Source organism: Ambystoma mexicanum, chromosome 10 (genome assembly GCF_040938575.1).
Source record: "Ambystoma mexicanum isolate Mex_15411 chromosome 10, UKY_AmexF1_1, whole genome shotgun sequence".
In the NCBI taxonomy this organism is placed as follows: Eukaryota; Metazoa; Chordata; class Amphibia; order Caudata; family Ambystomatidae; genus Ambystoma; species Ambystoma mexicanum.
Window position 1 is genome coordinate 341381838 of NC_090932.1, and position 20557 is coordinate 341402394.

Below are 20557 nucleotides of genomic sequence, written 5' to 3' on the forward strand. Positions count from 1 at the left end.
TTTGGTATGGATAAGTCAACGATCAGACTCTAACCCTCAATTCATGCAATGGTTCTTAGACCTGCAACCCCACTGTTTCGCTGTGGTAAACTGAAAAGGTAAACAACAGGGGAACGTTGATTTCTTTTACAGGTTTTCCTGCAAAACAGATTCAGCTACATTGCATAGGTGAAGGGTATGTGAGAAACAAAAGGGTGGCTCACTTGCTAGTCCCCTGGGATCTCTCAGGTGGCCAGGGTACGGCCACCGCCTTTGGATCCTGACCCTGATGGTGGACAAGTGCGGGAGGATCACCTGGGTGGGAGATCTTCGGGTATGGAGTGAGCCAACCGATGGAGAGATGCAATATCCCCCTTTCCCGTTCCAATACCCCATCCTATATTTAAGGATTCTCCAATGTCCCAACCCCCCCTTTCTACATAAACACGGGGCTGAGGAAGAGGGCGACTGAGAGTAAAGAGGCAAACCCTTACATATCTCATTGGACATGTCCCGTTAACCAGGTCAGGCAAAGTCAGGCACTTGACCTTAATCACATACATCTGATACCCATTAGTTCCCCCCACATGGATAAGAGGCTAAACAGAGACACACTGAGCACGGTGAGACACGAGAAGGAGCAGTTCTTCTGGGGCGAAGGCAAACCCATTGGAGGAGAATGATCGATCGAGGGACAAAAGCGAAGGGAAACCCTGAAGATCCCTGCAGGTGGTCATTGCCTCCAGGAAACCATGAAGGATATGCAGAGAGCCAAATCCCACACAAGAAGTCTGCATTGTGTTTCAAGGATGCCAACGACCCGGGTGAACGGCAGAGTTGGAGAGGCAAGGCCGAGCCTGTGGGATCTACCTTGACTTGTGAATCAAAGCTGCAAAGACAAGAAAGGAATGTACATAACCGGTGAGTTAGCGGACAACGTGAAAAGCCGGTTTATGTCAAGAAAAGATTGAAGCCGCAACAGTGTATTGCATGATTGAAGGTTGCGCACGTGCTGATGAGACCTTAAAGAAAACCAACCAGTAATGAACTTGTAAGTTACAGATAACTGTGAAGCCAGTGTTAGAGTAGCTGAGTGGTCTGGCAAAAGGAAATAGCCCACTCGAAAGTCTCCACAAAGTGTTTGATGTCTTGTTATAAAGCAGCAAAGTGAAAGAACTCTGAATGCTGCAATGCAATGGTCAAGATTAACCCCAACGGAAGGGGAAGTTAAAAGGTGATTGTGTGAAGAGGAAGATTTTTTTTAACTTTTGATTGAGGTATAGAACTACCGATACCAAGAGACATTGCAGTAAATGACATTAAGGGAAAGCTGAAGTGAAAGTCCAAGTAGTCCTGCAGAGGTCTATGGTAAAAACCTTGCACTTTCGAAACTCTTCGACATCAGTGAAAGGATCTGAGCCCGGCTGAGGGAGACCGGAAACATGAAATAAGTTAGGGGAAGGGAAACCCCTAAAGAATGTGATGGAAGGTTGGGTAAGGAAACCGCTAATGCCTGCCCTATCTCTTACACAAAAAGTGTGCAAAGGGGAATGTGTATGCAAAGAAAAGTCAATGTTCTAACATAAAGTATCGAAACTGAACCCGAGGAACGGAGAGAGGTGAGAGGCCGATGAGATACGTACCACCGGAGCAAGAGGGGAAGATGAGCCTACCATCCTTCCCGATCCAACCTTCGCCCAGCGAAATGATCCAGTGCTTGCATAGGTTTTCTTGCAAGTGATTCCTGAGGGAGAAAGACAAGAAAAGGGAAGTCCCTTTTTCTTCTTGAAACAGGGATTACTATATAGAAGGGAAACCTTCAGGGAAAGCCTAACTAAAACTCAATTAGTAATACCCGTAACCCATTGTAAGATCGTGTTAGAGATTGCACACTCTCACTTGACAGGGGGACACTTGGGACAATCTAAAACCCACATCAGTGGGAAATTCTATTGGTCAGGTATACATGCTGACATAAAGAACTTAATTCAGACATGTGAGATATGCCAAAGAACCAGCTGACATATTCCCCTACTTGGCCCTCTAAACCCACTACCGATAAAAGAAGTTCCTTTCTCTAGAATCGGGATAGATATTATTGGACCATTGGGAACTTCTAAACTGGGCAATAAATATGTCCTTGATTGGTTCACATCGTTTCAGTCCGATCGTTCTCAGTCTATTTCCCTTGCCCATTCCGATCCAAGCTGGCTACACTTGTTGTGGCGTTCCTCAGGGCTCTGCACTCTCTCCTATTCTTTTCAACATCTATATTAGATCTCTCCTACTTCTTATTCATTCACATGGTTTCTGCTACTATTCTTATGCGGACGACACACAGATTCTCGTCCGCCTTGATCTTACTCAAGCTGAGACCGCTATTCGACTTAGGAACTGTTTGGAGGATCTGGGGCACTGGTTGATGACTAACTGGCTAAAATTGAATGGCAGTAAGACCGAGGTCCTGGTTGTGGGCACTTTGTCTCCACTTCTTTTTTAGACCTCGCAATTCTGGCCTTCAAGCCTTGGCCCTCTTCCTCTTCCGGTTCAATCAGTCCATAATCTCGGCGGTAAAATCTCTGCCTCTCTCTCTCTTGATAACCAGGTGGCTAGTGTTTGTAGTGCAGGTCATTTTAAACTCCGCATTTTGTGGAAAGTCCTGCCCTTCATTCCTGCCGAATGCCAGGCTCCAGTGGTGGCAGCCTTGTTTCTCAGCACTCTTGACTATTGCAACTCCCTTTATTTGGCCCAGCCTCGCTATCTGATCCAAAGGCTTCAACTGCTGCAAAATGCTGCTGTCCGTTCCATACTCCGTCCTCCCTTTGAATCTCATATCTCTCCGTTGCTTAGGAAACTACTCTGGCTTCCTGTGGCCAGCCGGATCTTGTTTAAATCATTGTGTCTGGTGCATCGTGCTTTTTATGGCTTGGGTGCGGAGTATCTCCAAGCAAAGTTTACTCACTACACTCCTGCTCGTCTGTTGCACTCTCAGTCTGTGTGTCTTCTCATTGCCCCCGCTATCATTTATCTCGTATGGGAGGCCGTGCCTTTTCGGCGGCGGCGGCTGCTAGAGCCTGGAACGAGCTGCCCATTGCTCTTCGCGCAACTGAAGACCATCTCACCTTTCGCCAGCTGCTGAAAACCACTCTTTTCTAGGCTGTCTCTCTCTTATGGTGTTCTCGGCTGCTTTGTTCCTTTATTTCTCTTTAGTAACCAGCGCCAAGATGCCTTTGGGTGTATGTGCGCTTAATCAAGTTTACATAACATAACATTGTAATCGCCGATTACGCTACCCGGTACCCAGAAGCCTTCCCCATTTGGAACAACACAACCAAGCAAATTTTAAAACACCTGCTACCATTCTTTTCTAGGGTTGATTTCCCCAAGGAAATTCTAACGGAACAGTGCTCCAATTTCATGAGTAAGCTCATATGTGAAGTTAAGGAATTACTACACAACACGTTAAGAACCTCCGTTTACCACCCTAAGCTGACGGATTAGTGGAGAGATTTAATAAGACCATCAAAATGATTCTGAGAAAGTTAGTAGACGAGGATGGGCAGGACTGGGATCGTGTGATCCCTTGGATCCTGTTTGCAGTGAGAAAGACCCCTGAGGCATCCATTGGTTGCTCCCCCTTCGAGTTACTATACAGTAGAGAACCAAGAGATGTCTTAGACATGCTCTGGGAGACCTGGGAAGAAAGAGAATAGGTGCCAATCCATCTCTCACAGACAGCTACCCGATTGCGAGAGCATATGACACTCCTCTGAAGTCTAGTCCACACTATGAAAGGTAAATCTATGGTCATTTTCAGTAGGTCAGAAAGTGGTAGACCTTTTACCTACCTCTGAAAATAAACTTGTTTCAAAGTGGCACAGGCCATATGAGGTACTACAGCAAACAGGAACTTGTACCTACAAAATAGTCCAACCCGATAGAAGGAAGAAGACACACCTCTACCACGTAAATCTCCTGAGAGAGTAGAAAGAAAATCCTTCTGCCACTACCTCCTCTATATTATCCAGTTTGGTACCCATGGAGATTGACAACTTAGAACTTATTCCCCAAGAACCACCTAGAGATAAGCAAAAGGATTTGATTTACCTCATTTCTGCATACCCCAATGTATTTTGTGAGAAACCAGGGAGAGTACATGGTACTTACCACTATATCAGAACTCCAAAGGGAAGGTGGTCCATTTGAAGCCATATTGACTCACAGAAGCACGAAAACAGCAGGGGATTGATGAGGTTAAAAAAATGTTAAATGTAAATATCATTGAGCCCTTTTCAAGCCCAAGTTCCTCCCCTATTGTGTTGGTGACTAAACCCGATCATTCTTGGAGGTTTTACATAGACTTTAGGCAGGTCAACGCCATCTCCACCTTCGATGCCTATCCTATGCCCCATATCGATGATTTGATTGATAAACTAGGAAATGCCACATTCTTGTCAACCCTAGATTTAACCAAAGGATAATGGCAGCTCCCTGTGCATGGACCCGATAAGGAAATAACAGCGTACTCAACACCAATAGGGCTATTCAAATTCAAAGGCCTTCCTTTTGGATTGCATGAGGCCCCAGCGACTTTCCAACGACACATGGACAGGATATTACAGCCTTATTCCAAATTTCTGTGGGGCCTAAATTGATAACATAGCCATTTATAGTAAAACTTGGGAAGACCATCTTTCCCATCTGTCTGCTATTATGAGAACCCTGCGAGAGGCTGGCTTAACTGTCAACCCCCAAAATGTAAGCTGGATCAGTCAGAAGTAAAATACCTAGGCTTCTTTGTAGGGAATGGCAGTGTATAGGCCCGGTAAGAAAAGTGAAAGCTGTCCTAGATGCTCCCAAGACCAAGAGAGATCTTAGGGCATTTCTAGGTTTGATTGGATATTATCGTAGGTTTAATAGAACAGCCAGATTGACAGATAAATTAAGAATTGCAGAACCCCAGAAAATTCATTGGACTGATGAAGACGATTCTTGTTACAAAAACCTGAAACAAACCTTATGCCACAATCCCATATTAAAAGAGTAGACTTCCCAAAGGAATTCGTATTACAGACTGATGCCTCCCTCACAGGGTTAGGAGCAGTATTATCTCAGACACAGGATGGATTAGAACACCCCATCCTATTCACTAGTCGAAAAGTCTTTCTCCCGAGAGAAGAACTACTGTATTGGATCTGGAAGCCCTCACCATCAAATGGGCAATTTTCCATCTGAGATACTGTCATGGTCTCTGCTTCCAAAAGGTCAGGGTTTTCCCAACTCCCTTGGAAGCAGATCCATAACCCAGGTTCCGAGTGCCAACCAGTCCCAATTGGGACCTTTTGGACCCAGTCCTGGCGCCAGTGGCACCAGGCTCATAAATATGCCCAGTCCCAGCGCTGGAAGCGCCGGGCTCATAATGCTTGGGTGGACTTACCTTCAGCAGACCATGCTGCTTACTTGCCTGCCAGTTGAGCCTCTGATCCTCTTCTGTTTGGAACTACTTTTCCTGTTGGGTGGGGCTGGAGCCACTCCCTAGATTCAGAACACTGGAACTCTTCTGGAAGGCAGGAACTCTTTTCTTACCAGGAACTCTTTTCTTACTTAGGCGTGGCTGTGGAAGGAGACACCTAAGCACTACAGGAGGCTATTTAAACCACACCCGGTGGATGAATCTTGCTTTGCGTTATTCTGCAACCTCTGCAGCAGAACGCTCATCGTGTCTTCTGCATCCGATCCTGGGCCTAAGGAAAAAGGCTTACCATCCTGAATCCAGTCTTCAGCAACACCTATAAAGACAAGAAAGAACAGGTTAGCATTCCGGCATCTGAAAGGCAAAGGCTTACCATCCTGAATCCAGTCTTCAGCAACACCTATAAAGACAAGAAAGAACAGGTTAGCATTCCGGCATCTGAAAGGCAAAGGCTTACCTACTCTTCGTGCGCTCCGGAGGTCTTCACACTGCATTCCGGAATCTGAAAGACAAAAGTTTACCAACTCTTCGCACGCTCCGGAGGCCTTCGGCGCTGCATCCCGCATCTGAAAGACAAAACAAGGTGCGTTTAAAGACATTGGGGAACTTTAATACTCACGTGCCATTACTCCTTTCCACATCTAATCCAGTGGGTATTCCGGCACCCTGCAGCCGCTCCGAACTCGTACCTGCAAAATAAAAAGACAGTTAGAGCGCATAGTGAAGCAGGCAACAAGCGCTTACTTACGTGCTTCCAGGCGCTTCTATTCATCACACGGGCTCCATCTTCAACTCACTTCAGCCCGTCATCCGCCATCGCCGGAACCCTGCAAAACAAGAGACATCATTACTAAAGACTTTAAAGACATTTGAATGACTCGAAACTTACTGTTCGTGCAGTAAACAACGGACAGCAGTCCTCTGAAGTCAAGAGGCCTGCGCTACCTATCCAGTGAAGAAACTGGTTACAGCACCCTGCCCCGAGGCAGATGGAGAGCTCGGCATTCACTTACCTAAGGTGAGAGCGTTAACCTTTGGGGGTCTACAGGAGAGGAGAAGAGGAAAGAGATAGGGACACCCCAATAACCCCAGTTCATTAACCCCATATTTTCTATCTGCAGACATCTTACTCTACACGTCAGGCATACAGTGCACAGAGGTCCAGCCCAAAGAGCCAACCGGGTGCTACACATCACCTTTGAAGATACGGTAGTCGCCCAGTCAAGACCGGTGCCTCTGCGAGAATCAGGTGAGCGTTACAGATACTACCTTCTAGGGAGGAAACTCAAACTCATCACTGACCACTCACCTTTTGTATGGATAAGTCAACGATTGACTCTAACCCTCGAGTCATGCAATGGTTCTTAGACCTACAACCCTACTATTTCGCTGTGGAACACCGAAAAGGTAAACAACAGGGGAACGTTGATTTCCTTTCCAAGTATCCCTGCAAAACAGCATAGGGGAAGGGTATGTGAGAAACAAAAGGGTGTCTCACTTACTAGTCCCAGCGAGATCTCTCAGGTGGCCAGGGCCCGGCCAACGCCTTTGGATCCAGACCCTGGGGTGTACCAGTGTGGGAGGACCAACTGGGTGGGGGATCTTTGGGGAATGAGGGTGAGGCCACCAATGGAGAGACGTGGTATCCCCACTTTCCCGTTCCAATAACCCATCATATTTGTTTAGGATTCTCCAATGTCCCATCCCCCTCCAACTCCCCCTTTCTACATAAGCACTGGGCAGAGGAAGAGGGTGACAGAGTAAAGAGTCTAACCCTTACATATCTGATTGGACATGTCCCATTAATCAGGTCAGGCAAAGCCAGGCACTTGACCTTAATCACATACATCTGATACCCATTAGTGCCCCCCACACGGATAAAAGGCAGAACATAGAGAAACACTTTGAGCAGGGTGAGACATGAGAAGCAGCAGATCTTCTGGGTTGAAGGTGAACCCATTGGAGCAGGACGACCGATCGAGGGACAAGAGTGAACAGTAGCCAAACTGTGAAGTTCCCTGCAGGTGGTCGTTGCCTCTGGGAAACTGAAGGATACGCAGAGAAAGCCAAATCCCAGACAAGAAGAAGCCTGCATTGTGTTTCAAGGACACCAGCGACCATCTCGGGTGAACGGCAGAGTTGGGAAAGCGAGGCCAAGCCTGTGGGATCAACCTTGACTCGTGAATCAAAGCTGCAAAGACGAGAAAGAAATGCACACAACCAATGAGTTAGCGAACAACAACAAAGGCTGGTTGCGTCAAGAAAAGATTGAAGCCGCAACAGTGTATCGCATGATTGAAGGTTGCACACGTGCTGATGAGACCTTAAAGAAAACAAACCAGTAATGAACTTGTAAGTGACAGATAACTGTGAAGCCAGTGATACAGAGTAGCGGAGTGGTCCGGCGAAAGGAAATAGCCCACTCGAAAGTCTCAGCAGCGTGTTTGATGTCTTGTAATGAAGCAGCAAAGTGAAAGAACTCTTTGGTCAAGATTAACCCTGACGAAAGGGGAAGTTAGAAGGTGATTGTTTGAAGAGGAAGATTTCATTGATGTTTTCTGATTGAGGTTTTGAACTACCAATACCAAGAGACATTGCAGCAAATGACATTAAGGGAAAGCTGAAGTGATAGTCGAAGTAGTCCTGCAGAGGTCTATGGTAAAAGCCTCACACATTTGAAAGTCTTCGACATCAGTGAAAGGTCCGAGCCCGGCTGAGGGAGACCGGAAACATGAAACATGTTAGGGGAAGGGAACCCCTAAAGAATGTGATTGAAGGTTGGGAAAGGGAACCCCTGAAAGTGCTGTGATTACAAGGTCTGAGCCAGGCTGAGGCAGATCTACGTTGAATCTGGTACTTGTGATTGAAAGGTCCAACCCCAAGTTAGGGAGGCCGACGTGAACTAATGCTGCCTTGAGAGGTCTGAGTCCGACAGGAGAACTACGTGAACTTTTGTTGAACTGTGAAATAACTTTTGGAAAGCTGGAATAAGTTACTTTAACGTGGAAGGCCAAGCAGGCCTCAACCCACGTTTTGAACTGCCTTTTTTTGATAACCTGAGCCAGAGTGTGTCATCCTGGTTACGGGGACCGCCTTACTCCATGCTGTCCAACGTGGGGAGGAGAGCCGACTCAGCCACATTGATCCTTTATGTTATAACATTGACTTTTCTTTGCATACACATTCCCATTTACACACTTTTTGTATAAGAGATAGGGCAGGCATTAGGTTTTGATTAGCATAGGCCATTTTGATTTGACATAGACAGACTAGGACTGTGTTTTCTTTATTATTTGATGGTAGAGACTACTTCCATCATAGCTATAGGGCAACGTAGGAGTTTTTCAGAACCCCAAGAATCTAATAAATGTTGTGAAACCTGTAACACTTTTGTCAGTGTCATACTTGTGATACCATGCCTCCCTTACACACGCGACCACTCCGGCACCATTAATAGTTCAACAACGGGAAATGAAATGATTTTCTTCTTATGCCAGCACTAAGACTTATATTAGAATTGCGCGTGATACATTTCCATTGTCAGAATTACTTTTCACAGTGACACAGTTTATACTAGCTTCTACACACGCAAGTCACGTTAGAGCTGATAACAGTTACCAGTAAGGTTTTAAGAGTGAACCTGAACGCCAAGCTTCACTCACCAGCTCCAGGAACACTGGGATTGCGGGCTGATTCTCCTTCCTGACTTCTTCCACTTCCACTTCTACTACAGCTTTGGGCATACTTGGGACCCACACCTTGTGCAGCACGGGTGTCTCAGGTGCGGCCACGCCAACTGGGAGTCTCCTTCACTCCTCTCCACAGCTCGCTTCTTGCAATGGGCCTCGGGATTCAGCACGGTCATGGCTCTACAATTACAGCCACTCGGCGCACCTGGTAAGACCTTTACTCTCATCAGGTCTCTCTCAGTGCAGCCACGGCAAGGAAAGGTTTGTGAACACAGGACCTGCTCAGAACTTGCAGGTGAAATCTGCTCTCTCCATGTCCCAGCGCCCTTTAGGTGATCACACCTCCTCATGAACTGCCAGCCTTGTGATTGTCTGCTTCTGCTACGACTGCCAGCCTTCCAGCTCCTTCCTAGCTCCTTCCTTCTTCCCTCTCCTACTGCAGCCTTTTATGCATCATAGGTGGGTCAAATGATTTCAGGTGCAGGCCATTACTGTCAATTGCCTGACCTTTGCAAAGGCTGTTAGGCCTAATTGTCTCTCCTCCGCTTCTACATGCCTCTTCACCCCTCTTCTTCGTCTCAGTCCATATGGTATTCTGGGACATGTAGTTCACTTTATCAGGATTAGGTTTTTCTACTTCTGGTACATTTTTAAGGGTATATTTAATTCCTCTTTTAATGTTAACAGAGGGGCTGTAGGTTTCAACTTCATCAGAGAAAGATAGTGTAGAGAAGGCAACACGTTCACTATTCCTTGTAGTGTACCCTTGGTATTGAGGAAGACATTTGCTTTTGGGGGCCAAAATAATTATTTCTTTTAGTATAATAGGTTTGGGTGTTCCAGCCTTAGGGTTTACCACCTTAGATTTAACAGGAGGTTGAGAAATATTAAAATTACTATAAGCCATAACCTCTTCTGGCACAGTGGTGAGAATATCCCCTTCAGAGGGAAAATACTGTGTCTCATCCCACAGAATCTCCTCACTATCCTGGGCCTTGTCTTCACCCAGGTGATCATCCCGCAGTACACCACTCCCAGGTTTGTGATCAGAAAACATCTTCCCTCCCCCTGGGAGGGGACTTCAGGCAGGGTTTTATTGAGGGATCCGCAGGATTCTTTACAGTAATGTCAGATTAGTATGTTTTTCGAGGCTACGGAGTGTGTACATTATGTTGAGAGTAATGAGTCACTTCTCACTTGCCGAATCACTCCACTCCCGCTTTAAGGCCAAATTAGAGTGCATAGGCACGGCAAGCGGGATATATGAAGAAAAACAACCAGGTTTCCACTTACTGCGCCAGGCAGCTAAATCCACAATACTCCTGGACCAGTGTAAGACTATCCCACTGTGTACTGTGATGTGCGTTCCACAACACTCCCCCACCTCCGTGCACCTCACTGGACAACAGCAGACCCCTCACAGCACCACTCTGCACGGCAACCGTTTTTGAATACAGTTCACTACAAACCCTGGTGCAGCTGCTCCTCCTTCAATGAAAAAGACACAGCAAAAAGACTCCAGCAGTATTACAACTTGCCTCAGTAAATCACTCGACATTTGCAGGATGTATCTCTGTCATAATTATTCATGCTACAACCAGTTTGAGGAACAGACAAACCACTGGGATTTCCCGGTATTTTGGGGTTCTTGGCACTTTGAAACCTTTTCAGCGATGTAGTGTTCAGTGCAGACATGGAGGCTGCAAAGGAGACAGGCCCCCAAATTCTTTAAAATTCCGTTAGACGTGCAGGTCGAGCAATTTAGTTTACCGATTTGACCTAAGAGAAATGCATGCGACCCACGGTTACGGATGACACCGTACCTGCATTTTCTATAAAATGGTGCATGTCACCATAGGTCCACTACATGTTCGGTACATTGCTGTCACCCAGAAGCCAGCCAACCACGCACAGTGCAACCTTTATTTGGCATTTACAAGTTTGTTTGCAGTAAATGACAAATAACATTTTCAAACATCCCAGAATTTCATTGTACTCGCCAGCAAGGTTGTGTGTCATCCAAATGGTACTCGACCTTCATAAAGACGTCTTGACCATGCGAGTGGTTGAGTAGATTTAGCGAGGCCCAAGGAGGGCAAGTTGACGTGGCCCACAGGACCTCTTTTATTCTATTTCAAACTTGAGTACCTGCTCAGTCTAGAAATAGAAAAAAAGGCTTTAATATAGCCAGAACAGTCTCCTACTGTGAAGGCATCATGAAGTACTACACAGACAACAGATTCAACTTTTTAAGTATAGGTCTTATTTTCTTAAATGTCAGGGTGGAGTAAGGCCTAAACTGCCCTATGCTAAGGCCGGATTTTCCTAACTAAAGAAATCTAAGGACAGTCTGTGTCAGTAAGTTCAACTTAAGTCTGTCTGTGTCCAAACCTATATTTGCCCTCACAACAAACCATATATAATGTGTAGGGATATTAGCATCAAAAGAAATTGTGGTCAAAACAAAGTTCTGAGCGTCTTCCAGCTCGTGGATTAAGTTCAGCTTCCCTTCCCCAAGTTCGGAACAATTCCAAAAAGGCTTTGGGGTTCCCTTCTCCAGTAGTTCAACACAGTTCACAATGTTCTGGGGATATCTTCCGCAAGAGGCCAACACCGTTCCAGGTTTCTAGAAACAGTTCAAGTCTCTTGACTTTCAAAATAGTTCCAATTCAATTCCTTAACCATTCAGGCTTTTCAATAGTTCACAAAGGTTCCTTTTCCTCTCTCTGTATGTTTCAAGCACAAACAATGGTAGCAGAATGCAAGCTTCTTCACATTTGCTTTTCTATGGCTCTTTTTCAAATAAGGGTCACTCAGTCTAGGCACAGTTGTCATACCAAACGGTCCACCCATTACAGGCCACGCAACTGATAACCCTTGGCACTTAGTTAGAATTCTGTATTCTTCAAATATATCAATCAACACCGATTTCAGATTCTCCTGGACATTCTCTTGACTTTGTCACAACATGTATTTCACATAACTCATTCTGTGGTATTCAGCTTTTTACACCACCTTGCATTCAATTTGCTCATACGTGTTCATCACTTGCTTTGATCACATTCTGCATTCACATAGGCTCATCACACCTCTGTTAGTTCGATATTCAACAATGGTTGCATCATTCACAAAAAGTACTTAGAATATTTGCGTTTTTCTCTAGCATTTAATAATGATTATAGCACTCTCAGGGATACTTGTAACCCTTTTAAGCTTTTATTCAGTATTAAGAAATGCTTGCAGCACTTTTAAAAGTACTCATGCCAACATGCAGCTTGTTCGGCATTCAACAACTTCAAATTTAATCTTCCATAGCAATTCTAATCATTCTTGGTTCGTTCGATATGCCCATTTGCCTCTCTCCAGCCTCAGATCGCCCTGGTTTGAGTGTTCCCTTGTCTCACACTCACCAGTCTCTTATCGCTCCTCCTGATTCCACTTCTCAGTTTCTTCCAGCTCTGCCTGTTCCTCATGTGAGGTTCTGTGAGCAGCACTCTCCTCTAGCAGAGACTACCACTGGCCTGTGGCAGTTGAGAGTGTTCAGTGTCCCACAGCTACTGCTGTGGATACTGGAAAAAGGGGATAGCAGGCTTCTTGGCCCTCGTATGGCCTGCGTGGGCCGCAGCATCCTTTCTGGACTTTGCACCAGTCTGTCCTTTTCCAGCTCGCTCTGCCTCTGTACGCCATGTTCTCTCCTGGAAGGTTCACCCCAGCAAGGTTTTCTCCCGGATGGTTCTCCCCCAGATGGTCCTCTCCTTCTGCTGGGCGGTCACTCATTTTATACACCTGAGACGGTTACATGCGATTATAACTAACCAATAAATAACGAACAACACTTTAGTCTAAAGAATTTATTTATCTTTTATTTGGGGGGTTGTCCACCAATGCCCCTTGTTTCGCTTGGTTAATAATCCCACCCCAACCCCCACCCCACCCGTTTTAACCTCTTACCCCACACCCAAATATATATTTAAAACAATTCAAAATGTATTTTCGTTATAAATGTTTAGATCATTTGTTCCAAACATTTATAAAGGAAAATAAATGTTGATTTGTTATAATCACTGCATACCACCGGAGTCCTACTAAGTGGTTTCAAGTGTAAGTACTTCATTCTAGTTGCCTGACCATAATGAAGCCAATTAGCTGGACATGCCTAACCTTTACAACAGTACTCCTCCACAGCCCTCTCCCTCGTATCAGTGCTAGAGTGGTGTGAATGAATGGAAGTGTGCATTACTCCCAGTTGCTTCTTCCTCATCCCAGTGTTAAAGGAGAATGGCTAAGAGATTTTGGGTAGCTGAAAGGGCCAAAGACTGATAATAGCCTATAAATGCATGGGGACTATAGGGTTCCTTTTTTACAAGTGAAAGACGACATCTCCCCATTCCCCAAGGTCCCTCCACCCAGGTGATCCTCCCTCGTGTCTCCACCCACAGGGCCAGGATACAAGAGTGATGGTCTTTCCCTGGTCACCTGAGAGGCGGATCCAGGGGAGCAGAAGTGAGGATGCCCTCAGGTGCCTCACACTACCAGCGCTAGATATAAGATTTTTCTACTTCTGACTGGCAATCAGCACAGGCACCACCATGCAGGGAAGAAAGTAAGGGCGGAGAAGGTGAGGGTGGTTATAAGGGAATTGTTGGATGATTTGCTCCCTGTATGAGTGACTCACAAATATTTGTGGGTTACAGTGTTTTTAACAGCATGAATTGTGAATATTCACAGGTCACTTGTGGTGTGATTCTGACACCTCTAGTTATACATCCTTTAATCCTCTTGCAGAGAATTCTCTCCAAGCCCCTGCCACCCGCCAAATGTATCATTTAATTCACCTATCTCTCTGGAAATAGAGCCCTGGTTAAAGACATTCTGTGAGTGAGTTATGAGACAATTTAGCCTGTTGTATGCACTATATAAAAAACGAGCTGAGGGCTGGAAGGCGTTTAATGCATTTTAACTTCTAGCATTGCTCTAGGCAACTGCCCAGACCATCATTCTAAAGACTGCTAAACCATTACAGAAAGAGTAAAGACCATATACAAATCAAGCTTGGTCCTACCCCAAAAGGAGCAGTCCACCCTGAACTGTTTGGTCACATCCCTTCGGCAACGAACCAGCTTATTAAAGCTAGCAGCAAAGCTGTACCTTCCCATAGATGAATTTGCTGGGGATCTGGTCAACTACAAGGTAAACTCACTAGTGTTCAAACTGAGTTGATTTTTGTATGCCATTGCGGATCTAAAGATGTAGACTGGGATGCTCCCAAAAATATGTAGTACACCAAAGGACACAGTGCGAGTGTGAAAGGATTCCAGAAAAATCTGAGCTAATACATTTACAAAAAGAATGTGCGTATATCGTCAGAGAAGTAAATGCTCTTAAGCAAGATCATGCAGAATGTTTTCTACAACAATACAAACTCCAAAGAACAGTGGATCGACATTGTCCAAAATAGTCATACCTGCACCACAGTGGTGAATTAAAATACAAATGAAATTATCTATATCTCATGGAGAGAGTTTCCAAAAGAAAACAAGATTGGTTGCAGAGATACCAAGAGTTATTGACTAATAGTCCTAGCCTTAAATTTGATGAAAAACAGAAAAAGTACCATTTTGCTAGCAAACTTAATATCCATAAAGGTGATGAGGTATGCATCAATACCAATAATGAGTTAATCAAAAGGGTCAAAAATAAAGAGAAGGATTTACATTATACTGAGTGTGGAAAAAAAATGGAAGATGAAGAGCCAGTACGAAGGATAGGGAGTAGACATAAAAATATACAACAGGACACAGACTCGACAGAGAAAATGTTATCTCTAAGAATGCTGTTAATGAGCTTTTCAAAATCCTATAAAGATGCAAGTACTGAACAGCATATTGAGTCAGTGGAGCCTGTTTATAGGACTCTGGACATCCAAGGAGATAAAAACTACATTGAGTACTTTAGCTGGACTGTAATAAAAGATCAGGCTGCATTTTTCACTACTGTGTCAGAACAAAACACAAAAACTTGGAATGCTTTCAAGAATTGTGTGCATGCATTTTAATCCATACCGTTCCACCCAACAGGCAAAATGTGTCGCATATTTCATGGTTTGTGAGCAAAGTTAATCCCCTTGTGAGGTCTTACAGAGGCTCTGTAGATCTTTTCTTCAGAACGACACAAATCTGGATATTGAATCACTTACCTTTTGTAATTCATACTTCTATTCTCTCCGAGCAGAAGTAATAGCACAGCTTGCACGTGACTAGCACAACAATTGTCTGATCAGTTGAATTACTGAACAGGAGACTGACTGGCTTGTGGGAAGTGATCGCAAAACCTCCTAATGCTGGCAGTTCAAGAGCCAAGAAATGGAGAAAAACAAGAATTCTGGGCATGGAACCAAATTCTCAGTAATCAAGACCAGTTAAAACCTGGCATTGGAAACTAATAAAAGCAAGAACAATGGTCAGAATAATAAACAGAATGAACATCCTCTTGAGAAAGTGATTCCTGAGAGTACTAGGTTTTCCACAATCATATTTCAGAGCATTGATTCCACACAATCAAATTATATATCACCAGGTATAAAGGATGTAATCTGATCACTGAGTTTTGTTATATCATCCATCAAGCAAAGGAATCATCAATCTCTGGCTTCCTTCGAAGGACCAAGCGACTTAGGTGCAATGCCCTGGTCAGAAATCCATCCAATCTCTTCAGAGAAAGCAAATTAGCCTAATATGAGGTACATAAAATGATTGCCATATCAAATATACCATAGAGAGGAAATAAACCAAGACATTATAATACTGAGTCCAACCTGTGCCGCCATATGTATGGTGGAGCCGTTGCTCAGAATCTATTTGACCCGAGAATGATGACAAGTTCCCCTCCCGGGGTGAACTGGGAGTTTGTGGATTATCCAAACTTCCTACGCTGTCCTAAGCAGTCTTGTGAAGTAAAAAAGGAACCCCAATAATAACTTCAACAAACATAGACCTAGATATCAGAAATATGAGTCTAGAGAAGACCAAATATATACAAATGTGGAATGCTGGGTGAGAATGCTTATCAAAGAGACTGGGAAATTATTCGACAGTACACCAAATAGTGCACCATCTGCATCATTAAATGAATACTCTTTAAACATAACACAGAGCACAAGTAAGTGTCTAGTTAAAACAACGCTCAAACAAGAGCAAACAGGTACTCGGGAGAATCAATCCGGAATTGTACCCTTTGGTGAATTTAAGGTTGGCTGAGCTTAGAATTCTGATCATAAGGGTAGGACCCCAAAACAAGACCTAAACGAATTCAAAAGTCATAAGAAAAGGAAGACACACCATCACAGCAACTAGATTTCAGTGAAGAACTTAAACAATAAATAAGGTTACCTACTAGGTATAGAACTAAAGTTGTCAAAAAATATTTTTGAAATACTCCGAGGGTCCTTTTAGTACATTAAACAAATAGCAGCAAAGGCCAGCAAAGTGAGGATGAACCCCAGTGTAATCCCAATGTACCAGTGATGCACAAGGGTGCCCATACAGCTGAAGATGCCTTGGTAACTGATAGTATGCTTTCACATGAAACTTTGAACCATCACCAGCAGAACGGATACCTGCATACAAAGGGGTGGATTATAAGGTTCAAAATCGATGTTATATAGTGCATGATAATGGAAAAGAATAGGGTGTGGGAAGACAGATTGTAGACGCATTGGAAGGAAAACATAAGAAACAAGGTCAAAGGATTCCTATTCAGAAGGGAATGTAGCTTCATCTTCTGATGTGCCTAGCAATTCTGAAAAGAACATCACAAATGGTCAAGATCCAGCAGTTTGTTTACCGGTGTGATGATGAGCCAAGTAACACGTACAGTAGGTAAATCTGTCTCTTCTTACAGTTTGTCTGCTATACAGGATCAAGGGAATAACCAAGAACTGGAAGACACAAAGGGTAAAATTGCTATTGCGTACCTAGAAACCCAAGGTAAGTATATATATGTGAGGACATCTGAGGTCCTAAAAAGGGGGACCATTCCAAGAACATTGGTAGGTACTCCACTTGGAAGCATAGGGGATAAGGAATTGCAAAACAGATATATCCAAAAAACGAAACAAGCCTTCTTTTCACATGCCACCCTGTCTTGCAAGGTTTTGGTAGGATTGAGAACGATTAGTCCTGAACTCAGTAATACTTCTCATTTCCTGTGCACCTTAGACATTTTTGAAGACATGCATCCATTACTATCCTGGGGAAATGTCAGGCCTTTACATTAGTTTATACGCAAGCACAATCAACAATTATGACCAAAAGAAATCTTGAATCAAAAAATGAGGAGAAAGAAAAGGACCACCACCTGAAAATGCAGCCAGTAGAGGGTCCAGTGCACAATTATTAATGGATATGAGATCCCAATAGAAGGAGTTCTCGAGGTAGATAGCAAGATAGGAAAACACATCACCCAATGGTTGTATTGGCAATTCAGGATACAGTTTTTTTTTATGCAGAAAACTTGTTGATATGCTTATCGATGTTAATTGAGTGAATGTGGTGTTTAGCATGCAGGCCTCTAACCTGCAGAAAGTGAATCACTATGACAATAATCCATGTGAAGGCCACATAGTGGCAAAACTAACAATGCAGTTGAAGTATACCTGCAGAATGGACACACGCCTGACATCACCATCATATTAGTGCACAAGCCAGAATAGAGAACAGGAAACCAGATGAACCTTTTAAAGTGCACCTGGATCCCAAACACAAATGTATAATTCAAGTGAATGAAAAAAACTTGTGGTTCTACCTGCACAATGAGTGTTGTGAGACAGGCATGGTATCAAGAGAGACACAGACTCAAAGATGTTAGTATCAAATTTTTTATTTACTAAGGTTCCTGGGTTGGTGTAATGCCTAACTGGCCCTAACTCTAAAGGGATGGTTCCCTTAACTGATGTTTGTAAGGGCTGTCTGTGTCTGAAAGTCCAAATAATGAATCCGCCTGTGTCTAAACCTATGCTTGCCCCTCACTCTTACAAAAATGTGTTAGGAAGTCTTCAAAAAGGAAAAATAGTGGTTCAAAGAAAAGGAAATGTAAACCACAACTGGCTTCAGCTAGTCTTACCAATGGGTGTAGTTCTGCCAGTGCAAGATAGTTAAATTCATACACAAGGATCTAGCAGCAAATCAGCAAAGTTCACAATATGGGTCCATCCCTCCAGATAAAGGTGCGTATCTTTTTCACATTTCTTTTTCCTATTCGTATCCATAACAAGGCTATTTTTGGCAGCACCTCCATAAATCATGGAGTTCACTGCTGATATCCAACTGGGTTGAGTCATGATCTGTTGATTTAACACTTTCCTGTGTTGATTATTTCATCTAGCGTATACAATTTTATAGTCTGTAAAGTGTAACACTTGGAAATAAATTAGTGTATTTTTTTTCACTTTGTTCAAATGCTTTGATTTTCTGTGTTTACGATGTTATTAAAAGAAGTTTGCATCTCTAATGTGCATTGAAAATTGCTTTGACACTTTAGGAAGTTTCATTAGAACTGGCATTCTTATTGAGCCTGATTTTGAAGATTGGTGTAGTACAGTGTAGTAATGTGTTCTAGCAAGGGCTGCATTTTTGTGTTTATTGCTGCTGTTTTCATGGGTTTTAATAGAGGCTGCTCTGCTGAATTATACATTTTTCAAGTTTACTAGTGATTTGCATAGGCATTTCATACTATATTTTCTCTTTATCTCACAAGCAAACCAATGGCATTTAATGGATTGAGGTTTTGGTGCATTTTAGTTTTATGAGAGCCTCTGAGCAAGCAGCTGTTTGGCATTTCTTATTAAGAAAGGCTTTTGATGTTAAATTAGTAGATATGTTCGGTATAGTTTTAAAATATTGCAAGTGTTTGCATGTGTGCGTCTGTGTGCGAGTGCATGCATGAAAGGGCACATTCACTTGTTAGTCACAACAGAGCAAGCAAGGAACGGCTAGACACATGGTCTGAATGTTACTTTTACTACCCCACCGTCTCCGCGAGCAGGTATAATTCATACAGATAGGCAGGATGAAAATCTACCAGCAATTCTTTGTTGACTTTTATATAATTTGAATGGGACTTTAGCAATCCTTCCCCCATCAGGACTTGCTATTATTTTTTTAAATGAGACCAGGTCAACACTTCTCAACATTGCTGTTTATATTTTTAGTAGGGTTGTGGGGTACATTTATCCAGCCAGCAGAATTCCACACCATCACCAAGCAGCAATTCTGCAGTACCAGCAGAATGGATGCTACGGCTCCTTTGAGCACCATTGCCTCGCATCAAAACTGCATTTGTGCAGCTACAAAAATGATGGCTGCGCTGTCTTTGCCAAGCAGGGAACACACTGAGAAAGGCTGCCAGTGTGTTTCCTTATGCGCACCAAAGAAGAGGATCGAAAAGCAGCGCTGCATGGCTGCTCGCTCAAAATTTCCAAGTGAAAAAGGAAATATTTTGCATTAAAATTATGGAGCATGATGCCCTTTTTCATCTGTTCAACAATACACAGTCCTGATTCAGTGAGACCAAGCTATGCCCAGCCATATTCAGGATGTGCCCCAGCAAAAGAAAGCATTTCCCATTGAATGACGGGCGTTGTCAGGCAAAATCTGTGAAATCGCAAACAACTTTACTCCCAGCCGTACGCGCAAAAGGCCTTACTTTGCAACAAAATATCATAGCTGAATTTTTCAAAAGAAGCCCTTTTCCTCTGTGCCTATGTAGTATCAGTGGACGTTTGCCTTGAACAGATTGCTGTGTAAGAGAAACTGACTAGGGCTGCAAACAATGTTTAGAATCTAGATGGAGGAGAAAACTGCCTTGGCAGGTGACAGAAAAAGGAAAATTTGACACGTGTAAAAAGGGTTGCATTTGCAAACAAGAAAAATGGCTTTTAAAAGTGTAATGTTGAATAAGGCCCTGTCCTTGCCTAGAAATGTAAGGGGGGTTTTATTTGAAAACATGTATGGGATGTTTTTTCAACAGACTTGCTTCTGATTCAGAAAAAAAAATAAGTAAATAAGTGCATTTACTGTGTAAGCCACAGAACAGGTTTTCCTGCTTGGCTTCAAAGGACATTTGCTTGCTGGGAACTCGATTTGCCTTCCCCCAAAGGGGCCAGCCCCAGCCTATGAATGGACCAAGAGGAAGCATCTTACGCGCTTTTCAGACGTTGTGACTGGGCTTGAGCCTGGTACAATAGATTCAGGACACTTAGGTGTGAAATTGCAAATAACACCTCCCCTTGGAAATTATGCCCTTATTTGGGAGGCAATGCTGGCTATCTGGCTCAAAAGACTATTTTAATTAATAAACTTTAAGGCTATTATTGCTGCAACCGGACAATGCAGTAATGCAAGAGTTTTACAGTTTAAAT